Source organism: Anas acuta, chromosome 11 (genome assembly GCF_963932015.1).
Source record: "Anas acuta chromosome 11, bAnaAcu1.1, whole genome shotgun sequence".
Taxonomy (NCBI): domain Eukaryota; kingdom Metazoa; phylum Chordata; class Aves; order Anseriformes; family Anatidae; genus Anas; species Anas acuta.
This window is the reverse complement of record NC_088989.1, coordinates 14110633-14128940: the sequence shown is the minus strand read 5'-3', so window position 1 is coordinate 14128940 and position 18308 is coordinate 14110633. Positions and strand designations below refer to the sequence as shown.

The 18308-nt window shown below is 39.2% G+C and overlaps 1 protein-coding gene across 2 annotated transcripts in view; it reads left to right on the top strand.

Annotated features, from left to right (window-relative positions):
- PRKCD (protein kinase C delta) overlaps positions 1-18308 on the top strand; it is a 65942-nt gene that overhangs the window by 9565 nt on the left and 38069 nt on the right. The gene's annotated exons all lie outside the window — the stretch shown is intronic.

The window sequence follows — 18308 nt, the reverse complement described above, 5'->3', positions numbered from 1 at the left end:
TCTATTTCCTTGAGGGGCAAAATTGTGACAGAAAAGTATTTTCACACGTTTCTTGTACAGTTGGCATATATCTTATTTACAGCCGAGTTTCAAGCATGTGTTATTGAAATAGCAGACTAGATCCCAAGTGCTGCGTAACTGAAGTACAGAGTAGTGCATTTAGTGAGTATAAAATTATAAATGAAATATAAATGAAGTATATATTTATGGAAATATTAATATATACTCTCATCTGAAAATTACTGCATTTCTAAAAGTGGTAGAGATTAGGTTAAATCTGCTTTTTAAAATGTAAGAATATGCATATCAGTGCTGAAACCATCAGGTTGAGAATTGCTGTTGGGTGATGAGGAATAATTTGATGGATTTTAAGAAGAACTAATTTTTTTTTTTTTTTTTTTTCCCAAGCCATTAAAGCAGTGATAGGGCTTTTCCACTACTTTCCAGTGCTTTACATTTTGGGTAAATACTTAATGCTGCATCAAAAGCAGAAGATGCCTTTTATTATAACAATCAATCCCCATCTTCTCCCTGAAGAAAATGTGGCCTTATATAGTTATTTAATGTACCTAGGCCAAAATAGATCTAGTTAAATTGGATAACATTGTTATCAATTCATTTCAACAGCTTTGCCAAATCCAAATGGAGTCAGCTTATCACAGCTAAGCCTTGTCTAAGCTTATGTGACACTCCACTTAAAGTCAGTTTTTACACTGATGCAGTTAAATACAAAAGCTTCTGCAAACAGAGTCATTATAAACACTTACAGTGATTATCCACTTAAGTGGATACAAATTCTTCTGCTGCTGCTGTTAGAGCAAAGTTCAGCCTGACTGAGAGATGAAACCTGTAAAATGATTTCAGATTCTTACCCCTTCCGGTCACGTGAAATAAATGAGAAATTAATTGCCAGAACAGCAATGAGTTGAGTTTCATCTGGTTGATAACAAAACTGATTTTACTTATCAGCAGTACTCTTTGGTTATAATGGCTTAAAATGGAAATCTTTTTTTATGCTGAAAATACTCTGAAAGCCATGACATAGCATGTATTCGGTTTTGTCAAAGGGACGCAGTCAAATAGAAAATTGTTTTTCCCCCCCCCCTTTTTTTTTTCTTTAGAAGACTGTGAAAACGTCTGTGGTGACTGTAATGTACGTCAGTCACTAGAAACAAAAATCACTTATTTTCAATCCCTTCAATTTATTTAGCTGTCAATTATCTGATTGCCATTTGCTGAAAAAGATGGTGTACACTAAATTCTTCTGAAAGGTTTTGATGCATGCACGTGTGCACATGCAGCAATGGCATACTTGAATTCTAGAGGGTGATTTGTTTATTGTTTTTTTGTTGTTGTTGTTACTGCCTTGACACCTATATCCAATTGACAAACATCTTATTTTAGGGACTAGGGAAAGATATGTGCATTATTTCTAGTCCAGATTAAGAGAGAGATCTAGTTGTATTATGGTTTAGATCTTTTTTTCCCTAAAAATTTGATTTCCTTCCTACTTCTGGTGCTGCTTTCCAGTGTGAAAGTTGATCCTCATACTAGAAAAAATTTTGAGGGAGTCTCAACAGAGAGATATTTTGTTTGTTTGCTTAAAGCAAACTGTGAGGGTTGTAGAGCTCTGTTTTAAATTAACAGCTCCCCAAGCTGGGCTGCACGCTTAACGCTTTTCAGACACTGTCATGAGGCAGTAGTACAAGCATTCAAATACTTCAAAGGAAAGACAGCCATATCTAGACTTATATCTTAAAAACATAAAAAAGGCTGTCAGGCTCATGTAATTGAGAATGTTTGCCATAGGCAAGGTGTCCCAGACAGACTGAAATGGAAGAACGTGTGCTCATGCTGCTCCATTTAGTTTTACATTAGTTACCAAGGGAACCCTATTACCTAATAAGTAAAAGTTACAGAAAACTTCAGAACATGCCTGTTTGCGCCTCCGTGCTTGGGTATTACTTCTCTGGTCCCTCAGCCCTTGTTTGGAGCTCTAGACTCAGTAAGTAAATGAAGAAGTGTGTACTTAGGGTCTCCTGATCAGACACTTACTTTGGAAAGTCTGCTTGATGTCACTTAAGGATTGCTTAACCATTGAATCTCCCAGCGTAATTTGTTAGGAAATTTTGCAAAGCTACAAAAAGCAAAAACATATACTTTTCAGCACATCGGTCTCTATACGTTTGAAGTTGTTTAAAGCCTGTGAATAAATATGATAGCACAGCTTCATCTAATGCATGTGCTCAGTGCACGAAACAGCTGGGGGCAGTGACTGGGGCTGGATGTGGGATTCTCAAGAGATATTACAGAGAGACTACTTCTGTGCCGGATTGAAGAAGCCTGTTCTGCTTCTTCATGACCCCCTAACATGCTGTGTTGTTGGAGTAAGTTGCTTGCTGGTTGCTTGCTCAGAAAAGTATGGGTGATGCATTGTGTTTTCTTCAATCGGTCACTCATCTTACCTATTGCAGTAGCCTGAGTGCAGGAACATCTTTGGAAGACCTCACCATAGGATGTCATCTGCGGCAAGCCCCGGCTCTCACAGGGCAAGTGCTGAGCCATCTGCCTGGCTTAATTCCTCTCATCCAGTGTCGCAGGACTGGCAGTGCTGAGCTTGGCTGTGTGTGCTGCAGAGCAATCCCCGGTTCTGAGCCCCTCTCTGTTGGAAACCGGAGAAATCTCCGGGTAATTGCTGACATACAATATTGCATCAAGGCTGGAACAAAGATGAAGTCAATGTTTCTGCCAGCATCCTGGGGGAAAAGCAAATAGTCTCAAGACATTGTGGGTTTTCTTGTACATTCTTTAGGGCTTTATGGTGTATTATAAAGTTTCTAAGGTTGTTTTTTTTCCTTTAAGTTAGACTTTACAGCAAAAATTCACATCCTGTATGCCAATACAGGTGGGTTAATAAGATGGGGAGGGAACGAGAGGTGCAACTGAGAAAGAGGGTTTTGCCATCTTGGGAAAAAAAGCTGGAGAAGCTTTTTTGGTTCATTTAATCTTTCAACACATCTTTTACCAATGTGATGGAGATGTCAGTGTTCTGACCTGGCTTTCTGGAGCACAACACACGCACTGTGGGCAGGCTCTGTGTTTTCAGGTGCTCCTACATCATAAAAAATAAAAAATAAAAATAAAAAATGCACAAGCTTTGACTTTGAAACAGTTTTTAAGACGTTTGGTTGTGTGTTCCAAGTATGCAAATCCAAATGCTGTGTTCTTTACAGGTCAGCAGAGGGGACCAAAGGGGCAGCAGTGATGAGGCTGCCATGGTGCTTGGGGGATGTTGCAGCAGCATACGGGGCTTGTGGCTGCACCAGTAAGAGATGAACCGCATCCTTTTAGTTACATCTGGTGCCAACAGTGACAGAAGTGGCCCATCAGGGAAAGCAAAATGCTGTTTTATTTCATGGCCCATGCAAAAGCCAGAAACCTCTGCACTTTGCTCTGCCTGGAGGCTTTTTCTATCGCAAAAATGACCAAGTTTATCTAATGCTGTTGGACTGCAGTTTGCCTACGCATACTCGAGTGCCATACAGCCCAGCATATCAGGAAGGAGTTAGATAGTGACTTGAATTACTTGGGTTCACCAGTCTTTGAACAATATTTGAGGAAAAACAGACTGAAAGCAGTTAAACCAGTTTTTATGTTGCACCAGATGTGAAAACTAAGATCCCAGTATGGTCATGATTTAGCTGGCATAATAGCGCTCCCATTGGCATTGAACATAAAGGTTTATTTATGCCTTACTTCATGCTCTGAGCTTGTGGTTCAGCGATGGAGGTTCCCAGGCTTTAGCCAAACAGCCTGTTTGATTTAAGTGTCAAAGAAGGTGAGCATTTTCTCCTGTTGCAAGTGTTTGAACCAGCAGCGTTGCACCTGTTGGGGGACACTTGTTGAGAAAGGAGAAGAAACAAACAAAATTACATTGTTATTGAAGTTGATGAGTTCAAAACATAATTTTGATACTGCTTTAAGCATGAGAGAAATTAGAGACGTCAAATTTTGTGCTTTTTCCAAACTGATTTTCACATGACCTTCTGGTGACATCAATTTTAATAGGTCATATTTCACAGAATTCTTTCAAACTGTCCTTTCATTTTTCATTTTGTATTCCTAGGATCCATTTTTTTGTCCTGTGCTTTGCCGAAGCTCCAGCTGCTGTTCACTATTTTTGTCTCTAAATGACATTTTTTACAAAGAAGATTTGCAGTGAAACCTGTAAATCAAGAAACTCCAAAAAGCCTTGTTTTTCTGTCATTCACCTTGCTCTTTTCTTTGCCCTCTGGTTTCTGTGACACATAGTAGCGTAATTTCTGTGATTAAATAGTATGTAAGTAGCAAACAGTCCAAAGCTTTTCTGGGTTACTTTGATTTTCTCTGACATTTTTTTCCTTCCACAGACTCATGGCAATTCATGTGAGTTCCTAGGAAACTTTACTTTTCCACCAAGAGTTCATTATTAAAACAAATAACCAATTCCAGCAGACATGCTAGCAGGATGCAGTATACTGCAATTTAATGAATATTTGAGATCATTGTTATCTTTACCCTTAATTTGCTATAAGGAACTGCTGGTTTTACATGTGTCCAAATTTTGGAGAAAACACTATTTGATGGTCTCAGAAAATGTGTATCTAATTTATTCAGCAGTGGTTTATAAAACTCTGGAGGAAAAATGTGATGTGATCAAAAAGGTGCATTTTGCCCGGAACAAAGTCTCTCAAGGCAGCCAGCAGGGATGAGGATGTTTGGGTGCTTTCCCACTTCTTTTTTTCTCCTTTCTTCTGAATTGAATCTGTTGTGTGTTACTGTAAGGTCCCCTGCAGTTTGCAATCTGATGTTTCCAGGATCTGTCACAGTAATTAGTTTGCTTGTATGAATCTCTTCAAAGAAGAAAATTATTTTTTTTTTCTTTTAATTGCTGAAGTTATGCAATAACTTTTTCAGTGGGTATATTTTTATCTATCAACGCAGCTATCAACGCAGGCAACAGCACAGTGAGCTGATATGCAGAAGTACCTTATAGATTGAGGCTTTTTCCTTTTCAGAAAAAAAAAAAAAAAGGAAAATTCTTTGGATAATCAACAGAGCTCTGGATACTTGGTGTGAAATACGGAGCAACTGCATTGCGATCAAACAAGTCTGCAAGTGTGTACAGTTCCCTGCCTTGAATTTGTGGCAGCTCCTGATAGTTTTGTTTAGTGAAATGTTTTAAAAGAACTGGTATGACATTAGTGTCAGGTGTAAGGGTATACAAATAAAGTAATGTGTTTCTATAAAACCCCACCTTTCAAAACATTTTGGGGTATGGAAGTTTTGGTTCTTTCACAGTGGCTGTTTTGTCCTTCTTAGTTAGATTTTCCTGTGCTTGAAAGGATCTTTGTTACGCTCTTTGGCTTCTCTTGCTGTTGATATGCAGGGCAGGGGTTTTCCTGTTCAGGGAAATGTTGGCTGGACTCAATGTGCTTTTTCCAATAAAGCTCATCGGGCAGGGTGTCATCGTGGAGTATATAACAAATTAGGTTTTATTCAGCTGGTATACTTTGGACCTTTAACATGTTCTCGTTTATCTCTCACTCACAGGAACACCCTAACATGGCAGCCTTCTAATCTTTTTCAGATTACAAAGCATTTGTTATGGCTCCAGACTTTGGCTGAAACTTAATGACAGGCTTTGAACTGTAGTTTTTTTAGTATTTTTTTTTTTTCTTCCCCAGTGCTTGTGGAAGCATTCAAGCTCCAGACTGTTCTCAGGGGCTAATATAACTTCCTACAGAACAGAAAGATCTCTGTTAAAGGAGTGCTCGCTTTACTTCATTTTGCAAAGTTGCATCTATGGCGAAATCCTAACTCTTCTTTATGAAGGTGAAGGTTTCATCATTTTGAACTCTTCCTCTGGGCTTGCTCTTTGTGACCAAGAGAAGGATTCCTGGTGACCCCCCTTATAAAACGTAAGGGTTCCTCTTTTGTCTGCCCTCCCACTTGTTTTCCATCATTCCTATTGTAGTTGTCCAAGTTCAGGAGACTTGGTGCAATAAAGCTATAGCACTTGCTTGTGGCTTTGTCAAGAGCCACATGCACTATTTCAAATAATTGCTCTTGACTAAAGTGCGAGTGCTCGAGAGAATGAGGAACAAGCAGTTCATATTGATTGTTGCTCCATTTACAGTGTGGAAAGCTCGTCTCCTTTGGCTGTGCCCAGTTTATCTGGAAAAGCAGGAAAAGTTTTCAAGCTACAAGGTTCATTTAGATGGATTCTTCTTGGTTTTGCTCAGTTGTCAGCTATTATTTCCTGGCAGGTGCACGCGTTGTGTCTGCTTCCTGAATGGGCTCTGTCAGCGTGGCTTAGATTTACCAAAGTCTGTGTCTCAAAAGTTGTAGGCTATCTAAAAGAAAACTCATATGTCTGAGAAGATACTACTAAAGAAAACAAAAAGAGGTAAACACTGAGTCTGCAGAATTTTAATTTTGTTCTTTATTATTTGAATTACATAGGCTAAGTTAAATTTTTGCAGTTAGGCTGTACTAGGAACAGGCAGGAAGTAAAGATTGTTGTGCTGAGAGAGACAAACCTGGTGGCTTGTTGGGTTAGCACATTACTCATCTGATACCTCATGTATTCAAGGAAAAATCCAAAGCTGATGATGTGATTGTTTCTGTCTTGCTTGAGCACAGTTAAATGCAGCCTATATCCAAGAGTTTTAGAAGAAAGAAAGAAATCCTTGCCAAGTGTGAAAGACAGGTATGATGGGTGAGTGCTCTTGGCAGACAAACTATTTCATCTATTATGCAGCTATTTGAAGTGGCAAGCTTCCAGATTTCCGCATATAAAGGAAGATAATTGCCTAACAAGGTCACTGGGAACAAGGAATACAATGTGAAAAAAATTCTGTCCTCCTGCCCTTTGGTAGAACAGGTCCTTTTATTTCATGGTTCGTTGGCAGGTCCCACTGGGTCAGAATGAGGCCAACTCCAGCCAGTGTATGTATATTGGTTACGACTCCCATCACTTGCTAGAAAAATGAGTTTATGAAATGTTGGCCAATGCCCAAATGAAGGTTAATATGTGAACTGCATCTGGACCACCTTCTGGATATGTTCATGGTGCAGGCCGTAGCTTTTATGGTACCTCCTGCCTTAGTGTATAAAGGCTTTAGGTGCCTGGGTGGGTTTTGTTCTCATCCTTTAATTCTCTGGGATTATTTTTTTTTATTTGTATTTGCTTAAACTCTGCTCTGAATATAGTAATTGTCTTGTTTGTTTGTTTTTTATATTCTTTGCAAAAACTCAAGTCAGTCGGCATGTCGTTGAGACATGGAATCATCCTCCTTTTAAAGGAGGGAAACTGCTACAAGAAAACTAAATTTCTCATTATTTCAGATGCTAATCTCCTCTTTTGTTTTTAATTATACCTGTGTCTTCAAAGGACATCCCAGGTGACGTCTGATGTCTAGCCCTGTCCTAAGAAAGAGCTGAGTTGGTTTGGGTGAAACTCTAAAAACACCCTGTCCCTTTGAGGCAGAAAACCAGTCTGTGGAACTTTCATGTGGTGATTAGTTTTAGGCATGGTTCGAAGTAACTGAAAACAAGTCTAGCAATCAGAGAAGTTAAGCAACTTCAATGGAGTTTACTAGCAGTCATGCCTGTAATCCATGTCACAGGCTATTATTGCTGTTTTGAATGAATCATTTTGGTGACAGAGGTCATAACTTAATTCATAGTTGTATATATAAGAGCACAGAACATGGGAACTACCTGTTAACTACTTCTGCATTATAGTATATTTTTACTGTCTCATCATTCAAAAATGTATTTTCAAAGGAAGAGGAGTGTTCTGATAGAACTATGTGCTTGTAGAGGTTAAACTGCTTGTATTCAGATTTTTATCTGGTGCCACACTGAAATATTTATGTTATATTCAAATAATACATGTGGAATAGAAACAGTGAAGCGTCAGTCTGCTTCCAGAAAAGTTGCCTGGTATTTTCTCAGAAGGCACAATCTTTCTTCAGCTTCCTGGCAAAAGAGGAACTGTCATTTGGAAATGAGCCAGTGATCCATCTAATGAAATACCATAGCTCAAACAATAATCAGCACCAAGTGGGAGATTAAAAAATGCTGTAATGTATGGTTTGCTGTTATATAATTTTGTTCCTAACAAAAGCCCCCTGTCACCCTTACCAAAAAAAAAAAAACAAAAAACAAAAAAACAAACAAAAACAAAACAAAACAAACAAAAAAAAAAAAACAGATCTCTTGAAATGGAGCATTTTTGGGGGAAAAAGATCAGCAGAAGGAGCTGCTGCTGAAGTTAGCTTGTCCTTGCAGATTTTTTGCATCAGCAACAGACTATGAATGTAAAGAATGATTGTATCTCTGTGATGTTCCTCACATCCTCCAAAAAAAGCCTCAATATGACTTGGTTCTATTTTAAATATTTTTTCACACAAAAATGTTTTTGTCCAGCATTGTGAGACATCAACACTATGGGCTCTAAAAATGTAAACTTGATATTGCCGTAGCAAATGGCACATTTCTACATGGGAGTGCTGTGAACCTTTGAACTTAAGCTGTTTAAAAATCTAGTCCTTATGGGCTGCATGTAAAATGTGTCCAGCAAAACAAGAAGGATCAACCGAAGTGACTTTAATTAACTTCAAGTTCCAGAGGTGTTAAGTTCTTATAGAAATCTTCAGGCCTCAGCCAAAGTGAGGAAAAGTGATTTGAGATATATATAGGTATAGATATTTCATTATTTCTATTAATCTTTTCTAAAACTTATGTTATTTTCCCCTGCTTAGAAATGCTTCTAGAAGCCACAGTTGCAGGTTTTGGATCTTAACAGAGCTTGGACAGCAAGGCTGCACAGGGAAGACTCCCATGAATAGACTTTTGCAGCCAGGGAGATGAGCGATGAAGGCAAAAGATAAACTTCTCCACTCATTCCTTTGAACAAAGATGAAGAAGAAAACAAAGGCAAAGTATCTCCTGCTCCTGTAGATGCTGGGATTTATGTAGGGCTTGAAGGCTGCAGGCAGCCTGCCTAATTGGGCTTGGTGACTGATGGTAGCTGCCTGGGGCAGCAGTGTGCTAGGGTGTTACGGTTTGGTGCCTTCTATGAATGTGTCAGAGCACAGTAAAGTGAGCCTGTCTGGTGCCAGAAGGGGCATACCAGGGGCATAACAGCTCCAGTTCTTGGGGGCTCTCCCTGTCTGCAGCTCAGGACCACTCCTTTCCATCCTTTCCCTTAGTGCAGCAGGAACATCCCTTCTCTCCTGTCCGTGAGCTTAAAGGCCATACAATTCAGCTTTGCTTAAATTGCTGCAGAGCTAGGATCCTTTTCAGGGCTGTTTCATCCAGCACATCCATTCCTGGCATGTGTCTTGGCATCCACCTCCTCCTAAGAAGACGTGCACTTCTTTAGGAGCTCAAGTGAAGCAGCTAATCATGGTCCCTGGAATGCATCCCGACAGGGATGTCGCCACCTCTGAGGAGCATGAGAAATGATGTTGGCAATATCTTAAGGTCGAAACACTTAACGCATGAGTTATTTATTCCCTTAAATCGTGGAGTGCGTGATTGCCAAGTTGTAGCACAACGTTTTTTGTTGTTTTTTTTTCCACATTGCTTAATGGCCTATGTTGTGGAACTAGGAGTTATCAGGTAAAAATTTTAAACATCGTATCAGTCATGGTGCTTTGTTCTTTAGTATGGTTTCTTAATAAACTGCATGTTCCTGTCTACTCCCCTAGCTTCCTTGAGCAGGAATATTTATGTCTCTAAGCTTTGCAAAATGTAGTATTTAAATCCTGAAGTGATAGTTGCTAACTGAGGTGTGATGAGAGGAAAACAATTCTTCTAAGATATGCGTAAGGGCTTGTCAGTTGAAAAATGCAAGCAGACTAAAATCTCTGCTTACTGTAATCCAGAACTCACTGCGTGCAGTCTGCTCATTTGTTGGTGATGGATCTTAGGTGTGTTGTCCATGTCCCCAAATTCAGTCCATCAAAGTCTGTCCCCTGGATGATTAAGACCTGTTGTTTGGAAATACGGGAGAAAGCTAGCAACAAAAGTGATAATTGTTAAGTTCCTCTGCATCTTTCCCTCCCACCTGTTGCTTTTTTTTTCTTCTCCTGCCCCCCTTCTAGACACAGTTGTCATGCAGTTTTCTAAGCTGTTTTACCCTTTTGGCTTCTAAACATGTTTGAGTCATTTGCTAAGCATCTACATCTCCCCACTTTATTTCGTGGGTTGGCTGTTGCTGACTTCTGTCTGCACACCGTGTGGTCCACAACATTTATTTCAGCTACCAGATAGCACCGAGGAAACAATCTTGAGTTCTTACAGAGCTGTGTTTTTGAGTATGTTCTTTATCTCTGTTAGCTGATCTTAGTTGTATTTTGCATTACTTACGCTGTTGGCCCTCAGTGTAGTGTCTGAGCATCTCTTTCCTGGTAGATGCTTAGATGTTACTGTGGAGTGTTTGTAAACTTACAGGCAGTGTCTGGGAATGTTTGGTGTGTTCCCATAGAGCTGCACTGTGTTTTGACAGCTGGTTGATGCAGAGCTTCCAGTGCTACCACTCTCTCTGCGATTCCTCCACCAGTTACATGGCCTGCGACAGTTCTGCAGATGTGGTTGCGATTGACAGTCTCGATTTTAAAATACAGGCCCTTCCGTGTAGCTGGGGTTTGTGGGATTAGTTCAGCCCAAGTAATTTGGCTTTGTTGCAAGTTGATGTGAAAGTTGGTGTCAACAAATTTCTTCCATGCAAAATATTCTAGTTTGCATCTCCAGCCTTGGTAATTAAGCACTGTGGCAAGTATGTGTTTATTAGGGCTAACTAAGGAACAGAGGAGTTGAAGGGTTGTTCAAGGTCCTGGTGCATTCAAGGTTAAACTCAAGGGAAAACAGTACAGTTCTTGGGACCTTGGCTCCTTTTATGGATACTAAACCCTCCCTCTGTAGTAGCAGAAGTCACTGATTACTGCTATATAATCTAATCTCTCCATGTTCTTGTTTATTTTTGGATGTGAGGTTTCAGTCACTGTTGTTTGCAGGGAGTCCTACAAATGGTGAAACCTGAAAGAAACGAAGGCAAGCTCGGTGTTTGTACCAGAATAAAAAATGAAGACCCTTGGCTGTAGTGTTCTTCGATGTAAGGAATTTAGATGAGGTTTAGATGAGGTGTTGTGAAACTTTGATCAAAATAATTCTTTGCTTGTGTGCAAGAAAAAGGAGAAAAGAATGAGTATGTTTTTAAGCCTGGTCTTGGCATCAATCTGTTCTGGATAAAGACTCTCTACAGACACCTTCTAGCCAGGTGGCTAAGTGGATAGCATAAGAAACTCTTGCAAAAATGTACGTTGCTAATGCTGGTTATTATCTCAGGAACAGAATATCGTAAAATAAATTTATCTTTCTAGTATAATGTATGTGCTTTTTTTTTTTTTCCTACTTCCCTTGGTATTTCCATACTCCATTAGTCATTATATTTAGCTGTGTATACTTAATGTTATTTAGTGTGCAGGTACTGGTAGAGGAAACTTGGGTTTTTCAGGGGTGGCAGTTTTATATAAGCAGGTTGTGCTTAACACTGCATGGTATAAACTGAGGACTTGTCAGTTAAGGTGCTATTAACATCTACATCAAGCTTGACATACAGTTGTAGCATCCAAAGCTAGCATGTTCATGCACCCTTCAGTTTTTCCCCAAACCATCCTTTTGTTTGGTTCCAATGCCCAGCCACCCACCAAGCCCATTAAATTGCTCTGGGCTTCAGAGGACATCGGAATCTTTCTTGGGAAATGTTTGGAGTGGCAGTGGTTTCCACTAATGTTTTTAAAAAGTGATCTTCATAGATTTGCATTTAAAATCTATGAAAGAAACTGAAGAGGGCCAAGCATTTGCATTTATCATGATACCATCTTAAAAACAGTATTATGGTAATTCTTACTATATTTTGCTGGCTGCTACAAAGTTTTAAATATGATAGGTTATCGACATATTAAGTAGCTCTTAACTTGGTAGGAATATTTTTTGCTCTTACCATGATCATAGAATCACTTCTGGTTTTCAGGCCATGTGGAACAAACTTGTTCCAGGGCCCTAGAAAAGAAAAGCTTTTGATAAACATGCCTGTTGATTATTCTTGCTTAATTGTATAGATATGCGTCTCAGATGTGAATAGGCAGTCTACAGGTGTCTGGAAATGCTACTTGGAAATTCAGAGCAGTTGTTTTCAACTTACTCTTAGCTCCAAGTTTGCTGATTTTGTTTCAGATCTGGAAAAAAAAAAAAAGAAAAAAAAGAAAAAAAAAAGACTTTTGTGTCTGGAACTTTTAATGAGTACTTGTAATGGGAGATTACCTGTCCCTGCAACTCTGAGCTATACGTTTACTTAGTCAGCACTGTTGGCCCTTGGCTTATGAGTAAGTGAGGAAGCCGGGAGTTTCTGCAAGAATGACTCATATCAAGGAAGAATCCTCTTCTCATGTCTGATCATAAGAACAAATTAATTAACCTACTTACATAATGCATCTTCCCAAAATTGCTGAAAGATTGTTGATTAAACATTCTTAACATAGGTTCAGTAACTGCCTCAAAAGTAGAGTTGCTGCTTGGAACCTGTGACTGGCCATCCTGGCACCTTCCTTACAGCGCAACATTGATTTTTCTTACTGATTATTTTTGAAGGAAGTTGTAAAACTTCAGACTTTTATGACTTCAGATTATAATCCTTGGATATGATGTCATCTTGCTTCTAGACAAGCCTTTCTCAATCCCTCTGGGTAGCTTAACTTTCTAGTAGGTAAATGTTAGAAAACTGGAAAGGGGGCATGAAGGGCAGCAATAAGTGGATTACAAGTCTGAACCAAGTTACTTTGACTCTCATGCCAAGATCATAAATATATCACTGTGCTCCTCTAAGCCTGCAATAGGATCTGAAATAACCATTTCTTTGTGTAGCTGTTGTGACTTCAGTAGTTGATGCTAGAGAACATTTAACTGTCGTCTTGTAACCTTGCTACTCTACTGCAAATTACTTGGAGAATCTCACTGTTTTCTGTTCAGAGAGCAGAAACTCCAGAACCTCTCAGGCCAGCTTTTAAGTTGGGTGAACTCTCTGCTCCTTGGGCAGTGCCAGAGCTGTGCAGCATTGCACATCAGCACTGAATACTTGTGCCATTTGTTACGTGTTTGTGTCTGAGTCTTTCAGAGGTAGCAACCTTCAGAAATTTAAATCAAGCCTGGAATAACTATGGATTTAAACTCTTGTACCTCCTAATGTCCCCATTTGTACAGGTCTGCCAATGTTAATTGATGCTGCACTGAGCCTTTTAGTTAATGTTATGTATTTAGAGAAAGGTCAATATACAAATCCAGTTTGCAGTGTGATTAACACAGTGTATTAGCACAGGCTGATAAGAGTATGGTTAGCACCATATTTTTAAAAGGAGCTATCAGTTTCACCTAATTTGCTCATGCTAGCTGGGTGTCTTCTATTTATCTTGAGCAACTGGGCTGGTTCCTGCCCATGGCAGGGGGGTTGCAACTGGATGATATTTAAGGGTCCCTCCCAACCCAAGCCATTCTATCTTCCATTGTAAATTAATGCAATTGCTCAAAAAATGTGTTCAGCTTATTTGCAATGACAAAAAAAAAAAAAAAAAAGAATCTATCTTCACCATTTTTTATATTTCTTTCTTGAGAAGTACTTGCTTTATTTTCTAAGTAACTTTTTGCCCTATAAAGAAGGGCAGAGCAGCACAGATGCAGGCTTTGGTATTCCAGAGACATCTGCATAGTCCTTATGGGTAATGTCTGAAGTCAGCAATTTGTTCTTACAGTTCCTCTCCTGTAAAATGGAAAGGGAAATGAAAGCAGCTTGAATGGTCTGTATCATTTTCTTGAGATGTGTAAGTTGTTACTACGTGTAATTTTTTATACCTCCATGTTACACAAGCAAATTTATACATATATAATGTAATACAACCAAAAGGGAAATATTTATATAAAACTGCCCAGCAAGTACAGGAATGTGCATTGTGCTGTATGTCCATCAGTAGCAGCTGAAACACTATTCTCAGTTTCACTTATGCATAGGTATGGAAATTCAATAATGCCTTTTGTCTATTATACATATTATTATATGTATACATTATGCGTATCTGTATATGTATATACTATATACTATTATCATATAATAGTATATGTTATATTATGTACTATTATACATATCTGTATATGTTTGGTAGTCAAGATTATATCAAACTTTATTGTACTTATTGAATATATATTAAATACCATGATTGTTTTATGCAAATATTCTCAGAACTTTTTAAAACTGGGGAAAAAAAAGTCCTCAAACTTCAGCAGAACAAAATTTTTGCATGGGGATATAATTATGTAAATGATCCTTGTTCTTTGGGATATCTGAGTTCTGTTCAGATGGTATATATTTGTATATCCTAACCAATAACCAGTGTTTATCATTACACACCACAAATGAGCACAGGGCACTGACAGCTACAAGAGAATTGTGAGGTTCCTTTTCCCTTTCACATTTCCTCAGATTAATTTTAAGTGCTCCTCCCACCTCACCCCCCAATTTTGGCATTTTCTGACAGATAAATTTTGTGGCTTTATTTTTAGGTTTATTATTTTTATTTTTAGTTTCAATTTTAGAGCAGTTAAGAGGACCCTAACCACTAATGCTCTAATTAGAGAACTGTGTCTTGCATGAGGAAATTTGTTACACGAACATAAAAATTATATCTATGAAACTAAAACTACTTTAAAAAAAATTCACAATACAAGCAAATACAGTTTTCAGCATAGCTGTGTTGCAGTTCAGAGTAAATATTTGTTTTTTGAATATTCCCACAGAGGCAGAGTGGGGTTGTGTATTAGAGCTGGAAATGTAGCTCTCTGCAGCTCTTTCCCACAGAGTTTGTTCATTGGGCCAAAGTTGATTTTGGTTTTGTTTACTCCAAACAGACGACTCTCAAATTATCCATGACATGGACTAACTATTCGTCAGAAGTGGGTTACATCCACTTGCCTCTTCTCAGTTGTGTGGCTTGCCTCTTGGTCCTGGTTGCATAGCAAGTCTGTGGCTTCAGCAGTAATTACTAACACGGAAAAGCAATATTAGAGCAGCATTTATGTGCTTAGCGTCCTGTAGTGCGAGCAAACATACAGAGCTCTGGGGAAGCGCCAGCACCCTGTGGCCAGCAGAGTGCTGAGCACTGTCAGGCAGAAAGGAGCCTTTGGGGCTGAGCTGTGCTGGCGATGATGCTCGCGGTAAGCAGCGGGAGAGCTACGTGCCAGCACCCCCTGCTCGCTCCTGTGAGCAGAGTTGGCGGCTGAGACTGAAGATGTGGCCACCGCCGCATGGAAGTGAAAGGTATTTCAGATATACAAAGCGCTGGGGTGATTAAGTAAGTTGTGATTAAGTAAGCTGCAGAGTAAATAGCATGAAGGAGCTGCCTGGCATTCAAGGAGGAAAGAATCGAGACGGTATGGGTAGAGCTAATACACAGAGGAAAGATTTGGAGGCAGGACTGGGCAGACTGTTCAGGGTAGATCCACTCAAACAAATTACACCATGTGGAAAGCGAATTTCCCACTCCGCTGCCTGGGGACATGCTGAGAGCCTTTCCATGCTGAGAGTTAAGAAAGGGATCTTGTCTAATTGCAAGTGGGAACATTGCATTTGGAACCGCTAAGAGCATGTTGGTCTGTGTGCTTCGCTCCCCTTCTTCCTTTCTTCCCACTACGCTGTCTGTCCCTTTTTAAAATGCAATCTCACCGTGAAGACTGGGCCAAGCATTGTGCGTGTGGTGTATGCTGTTGCCTTGGCACTGTGGTTTGTAGCTGCTTGGTTTTCTTCTCGAGTATGTCTGTGTCAATAGCAGCCATACGCCATCCTTTTTAGCTTCACGATCTAACAGAAATGGCATATCCTCAATGGTATGTTCCCCAACCACAACACTATACACAAGGTGGTATCTGGTGCTAGCAGTGATTTAGCACGAACTGTTGAAGATTGCTATCAGAATTAGCACAAAGGAGCACTTCTACGGCAGCAAAAAGTCAGACGTACTTGAAAGGTGCAGGGAAAGTAACCAAGACTTTAACTCACTTATCCGTTTAGTGATGGAGGAAATGATAGGCTGTAATGAGCCAGGAAAGCTTGTCTGTAGGAAAATCATTACATACTCCATTGCTTCTGTGGACTAACTGGGGATTGGGAGCAGAATCATAGCACAGTTTGTGTCAGGTACTTCTTGGGGTAATCTACAGATACCCTTACTTATCAGTAGCCTATGTCTTTTCTTTCTGCAAGTAGGTTTTATTCAGATTGCAAAGTTTGTATTTTTTTTTTTTCAGGGTGCTCAATAGTGCAGGGACCCAATCACATAATAGAACAGATGCTGACTTGCAGTGTTGAGGGAAGCTCTTGAGTATATGTTTTATATTTCTGTGTGTGGGTTTATCTATCTATATGTATGTATGTATAAAGTGTTTTTCTTATGGAAACCAAACATCTCATTTTTAGACAACTCTAAAAGATTAGTAGGATGAGCACCGGAGTGGAAGCTGGACAAAGTCATGACAGACCATTATGCATCTAATAATTTGGTTTGTGCTTTTCTCCAGAAGTTTGAATCTTTCCAGGAGTAGAAGTAGCATTTCTGGAAGGTGGCCAGGGGGTGTTTTTAATAGCACTCATCCCATAGGAGAAATTCGGCTCTCTCAAAACTCAAAATAGCTGAGTATGCAGTGGTTGTCTTTTCAAAAAAGATTGTGGTTCATCTAAAGCTCCAGGGATTTTTGTTCAGTTTTTCTTCTTTGTTTACTGTGTTGTGTCCCAGACATGTCAGTATTTAAGTGTTTTCTTCCTCAATAAGGGTACTAGAATGATGTGTTTTTATTTGTTTAGTCAGAGATAAATTAATATGGCTGATAGACGCATAACAAAGTGTTTTAATAAAAACAGCGTCTGAACTGTTGTGGTGTGTGGAGTTTACCTGTTTAAACCACAGAATTCAGTCAAAGGTCAAAAATAAAAGTTTGCTCTTAACTTCTTATCTTGTGGGTTAAAAAGGAAGGAATAAAGTTGGTATTAAATAGTACATCATCTCACCCTGAGTTTACGCTATAACTTGCACTTTAAACTCTGTTCTACTTTTAAGTAACCCAAGTATCCTTAACAACCCCTTATGCTTTCATTGACTGTGCTGTTAATAAGCCTTCTCCATATTTTTGTGCATATATTTTAGCTGGGAATGCCCATTCCACTGTAGAGCTTTAAATGTTTATTTCCTCTAGAAAATGACCCAGAGAGAAGTTGAAAAGCATTTGTGATTCCTGGAGATTTGAAGTTACAGGAGGAGTGAAGACTTCACTTACTCCTTTCCAGTTTCTCCTTATCAATCATTCATTATTTAGCATCAACCTGTACATACCCCAGTGTCACTTGGTTGTGCTTATTTCATCTCTTTGTTACAAAGATGAGAGATTCTTTTATAAGTAGCAATGCAGATATCCTTCTATGGCTTCATTGTTTATTTTCAGTTATTAAACCAAAAAGTCTTGGATCAGTGGATGTTTATTGGTTATTTATATTTCTGATATATTTTTTGGCCTTCATATTTTAAGTAATACAAAAAAAAAAAAAAAGGATAAAAGGATGATTCCTGCCTATGGCAAAGAGTCTTTAAGAACCAGGAAGCAGTCAGGAGGAGAAGCATGGCACTCAGCAAGGCAGATTCATCCTGTCTTGCTGTCTGATGTCTGATTGAAGCAGACTAAATGTTTGTGGCCCTCAGGGAGAACATGGCTTCTCAAAAAACAAAAACAAACAACAACCAACCCCAGCAATGCCAAATGCACTCAGGAGGGAGGATTGGAACTGTTCCTGCAACTCAATACGCAGCTAATGAGCAAAAATCTTGGCTCCTAAGTCTTGCGTCCTTTTACTTTAAAAACCCTGGTTAAAACCATGCATCCGTGAACTGAGTATGGATTTCATCCGACGAGGTTATCTGAGCAGCAGATTTCCAGTGTGTATGAATGATGATACAGTTCTCTTGGCTAATGAATATTGTAGCTTTCCAGATACTTGGAGGGTTAGGTCATAGTGCTGGCGGTGATGCAAATTTCTGGCTTGAAGGCTTGTACTCTGCAAGAGGCACTTACTCTGCACAGTCTGCTGGTGTTTTTCAAAAGCCCAGAGTTAAAACTGTTCTCTAGTTACAATGTTCAGAAGACCTTTTTTGTGTGTGTGGTTT